The sequence below is a fragment of the Schistocerca americana genome, chromosome 1 (assembly GCF_021461395.2).
Source record: "Schistocerca americana isolate TAMUIC-IGC-003095 chromosome 1, iqSchAmer2.1, whole genome shotgun sequence".
Classification (NCBI taxonomy): Eukaryota; Metazoa; Arthropoda; class Insecta; order Orthoptera; family Acrididae; genus Schistocerca; species Schistocerca americana.
This window is the reverse complement of record NC_060119.1, coordinates 872,302,900-872,307,180: the sequence shown is the minus strand read 5'-3', so window position 1 is coordinate 872,307,180 and position 4,281 is coordinate 872,302,900.

Genomic DNA, 4,281 nt, shown 5'->3' with positions numbered 1-4,281 from the left:
GAGCGTGTGCAGCGCTTACTAGCGACAAACTTTCCACTTCGGGAGCTGTTTTGTCACTGGCTTCTTTACAAGGCAACCACGACTCCGGGAGTTGTGTCATCTATCCTATTGACAGATCAGGCCACCTCTATGCCAAGTGATGTCTTCAGCCTTCATAAGAGTCATCTGGAGGAGAGTATGCAGAACCCCCCTGATATTGTGACAGCACAACATCAGCATCAGTTCAGCCGGAATGTGTGGGCCGGGATAATTGGCGCCCGTATTTTGGGACCAGTCTTCCTTCAAGGCCGCCTAACAAGCCGGAACTATCGGCGTTTCTTGAGGGTGACTTTGCCTCCCCTGCTGGAAGAAGTGCCACTGACTATTCGAAAGGTTATGTGGCTGCTATATGATGATGTTCCAGCCCACTTCACCGTTAACGTCCGGACGCATCTCAATAGTTCTTCTCTGGTCCATGGATCGGATGAGGGGGGTCCAGTTACATGGGCTGCTCGTTCACCGTATCTCAACCTGTGCGATTTCTGATTGTGGGGCCATCTCAAAAGTATCGTGTATGCTGAGCCCGCCGGCCGGTGTGGCCGAGCGGTTCTAGGCGCATCAGTCTGGAACTGCGCGATCGCTACGGTCAAAGGTTCGTATCCTGCCTCGGGCATGGGTGTGTGTAATGTCCTTAGGTTAATTAGATTTAAGTAGTTCTAAGTTCTAGGGGACTGATGACTTCAGAAGTTAAGTCCCATAGTGCTCAGAGCCATTTGAACCATTTTTAGCTTCTATTCTCTTATTGTCTGAAATGTTTATTGTCCACGTTTCACTTCCGTACAAGGACACATTCGATACGCATACCCAGCGAAAAGACTTCCTAGCTCTTCAATTTAAATTCGTTGTTAACAACTGTCTCTTTCAGAAACACTATTCTCAGGGCGTTTTTTATGTCTTCTCTACTTCGGCCATCATTAGTTATTTTGCTGCCCATAAAGCAACACTCAGCTACTACTTTCAATGTCTCGTTTCCTAACCTAATTCTATTAGCGTCATCTCATTTAATGCGACTAGAGACGGATGGGGGATCACTCTAGCAAAGATACGGGCTGCAAATGGCGAAATACACTGAGATAAGCGACTCTGACAAAGGACAGATTGTTATCACGTAGAGCCTGTGAATGAGTCTATCGAAAACGGCGAAGCTGGTCGAATGTTCACGTGCTACTGTCGTGAGCATCTATGAAAGTGGTACACGAACAGTGAAACTACCACTACGCGCTAAATGGGTGGACGTCCAGGACTCTTCACAGAACGTGGGATTCGGAGGCTTGTCTGCTCTGTAAAGTAGGATAAATAATTATCTGTGGTATCTCTGTCGAAAGAGCACAATGCTGTGGCACGCACAAGTGTTTCAGAGCACACACTGTTCATCGTACATTGTTGAACGTGAAACTCCGCAGCAGACGACTCCTACGTATATCCATGTTGACCCAGCGACATCGACATTTAGATCTGCAGTGGACACGGGACCATCAGGATTCGATGTTGATCACTGGAAACGTGTCAGCGTTTCGGATGAATCACGTTTGTTTTTACACCAGGTCGATTGTCGTCTCGATAAATGCCGTGATCGAAGTAAACGGCGGCTCCAAACATACACCTCGCCATGGGCGCAGGCTGCTGGGAGAAGTATTATGTTACGGAAAACAATCTCCTGCGCTTGCATGGAACCTGGGGTAATAGTCGGAGACATCATTTCAGCTGCGGACGACTTGCAGCCTTTCGTGCTTGATGTCTTCCCTGACGGCGATGTCATCTTTCAGCAGTATAGCCGTCCGTGTTCAAGAAGCCACAACCGTGCTACACTGGTTTGAAGAATATAGAGTACGATAGTGAAATCACTTTGATGTCTTGGGCACCAAATTCGCCTGACGTGAATCCGATGGAACCCTTCTGGGCCGCTATCGGGAGCTATCAATACGTTTACAACCAGTGGCCCGTTATTTACGGGAATTACATAACTTTTGTGTGGACATCTGATCCATATACCTCCACAAACCCACCAACAAATTGTAGAATCGATGGTACACAGAATTGGCGCTGTATTGCGTTCCAAAGATTGGCCAACAAGCTATAAAGCTGGTGGTCACAATGTTTTGGCTCGTCAGTGTAAGTACCCTACAACGTGCTTCGCTGCGACATGGATAATTATTAACGTGAAAGCTTGTGCCCCATCTCCCTCGCTCCCCCAGAAAAATATTCTGAATCTGCCCCTGTTTGTAAATGTATTCATATATCTAACTGTAGGAAGATGAAATAGTCACTTTCGCCTGAGATTTAATCATGAACCAAATCGAGATGTAAGATTAAATAATTAATTTTACTCTTTCATCCGAGATTGAGTCATGAGGCCTTTGTTAACCGATGGGTAAAAGGCAAGAAGATGCCGAATGACGGTGTCCAAGCTTCTTACAGGGCACTATCAATAACTAACCATAAGTTCACCTACATTTATATCGATACTCTGCCTATCACATTTAAGTGTCTGGCAGAGGGTTCATCGAAATAATTCTCTATTATTCCAATCTTGTACAGCGTGCAGAAAGAACGAAAACCCACATCTTTCCGAACGAGCTCTGATTTTCCTTGTTTTATCATGGTGATCGTCTCTCCCTCTGTAGGTCGGCGTGAACAAGATATTTTAGCATTCGAAGGAGAAAGTTGGTGATTGGAATTTCGTGAGAAGATTGCTCCGCGAAAAACGCCTTTGTTTTAATGATGTCCATCCAATCTTCAGTTAATCTGAACTATTCATTTTTTCACGCGCTTAGTCACAAATTAGTCTATTTTCTTCTTTGGATGAAACAGTAAAACCGCCAGGATTTGAGAATTCGTACGACACCGGGAAATGTGTTTTTTTGGCCGTTATCGCAAGTTTCATACTGGAACGTAATTTCATTTATCTGCTAACTCTGACTTTACACTTACGACGTACCGCCAACATAGAATCGAGAACCAGGTTCGTGCTTTTACTTAACTAAGTTAGTTACATGTTCCATAGAATATTTGAGGATTCTTTTATCGAAATGATATGAGACCAGTCAATTTACAGGTAAAGATGAAGACATAAGTTATTAGTCCTATTCATGCCACCACACTTACAGAATAATTGGTGTCTAAGAGAAATGATTTTATGTTAGATTTAAAACTTGCTTTGCTACCAGAGAAACATTTTATGGTACTGGGCAAATTTTTGTTGCTGCATATTGAACTCCATTCTGATCCATTGACAGCTTAAATATTAAGTAATAAATGTCATGTAAACAAACACAAACGCCATGATTGGTCAACCGCCGTCACACTTAACACTAGTGTTGTTACACTGCGGGAAGAATTATGTATCTGATATCTCATTACTATGTGTCTGTAAATGAAACTTTAAGATATTCTGAAATGTTAACAGTCATCAACGTTTTTCTTGATCGTTCATTAGTTACGTTGTTTTTGTTTCATAAATCGCGTGGCTTCGCAGTCTCTGTAAACGTTACTTGTCTGTGGTTGTCGCGCAGTTGATATGTACTGTGAAAATGGTTCACACTCCTTTCTGCCTCGTAGCGAAACACACGCGGCACACCATTAAAAATGGCAAACAAAAGCTGTATGTTATATTCTTGACCCCGCAGCACTGCAATCTGAACCCGATAAAATTGATATGGAACGAAGTTAAAGGATCTATCGCAAGAAATAACAATACATCTAAGCTGCCAGACGTACTGGAACTAATGTACGTCACTGCCGAATGCTAGCGAATTGCAGACCAACATGCCATAAAAGAAGACGGAAAAAATGTCGGTTTTTGGATGGCTTCTATTGTTAATCGTCTCGTTACCGATGTAGGAGATGACAGTTCCAGTAATTCAATGCATTACTTGGAGTCGGATAGGAGAGGAGCTCAGAGATTACCAACGACTAACTCTTAACACCTGTACTTTCAGTGGCTTCAGTATTCAACTATATGGTGAAATCCTTGCAATACGCTTTTATGTCGCAGGCAGAAAAATTACCTTGTGCTGAAGTTAGGAATTTTCATCAGACTTGTTTTTCATTGCAGTACTATGTTAGCTAAGTGCAAGAGCATGTTATGTTTTCCGACTGGTCATCTAAGAAGCATATTGCCGTAATTTTGCCATAAATTATTTCATACTGTTGAAAAATTAAGTGATATTGGAAGCTATATTGTTTCTCTGCTCATCTCTTTCTACGTCGTAAGTGCAATTGTTCACGTCACTGCAGGGCAGT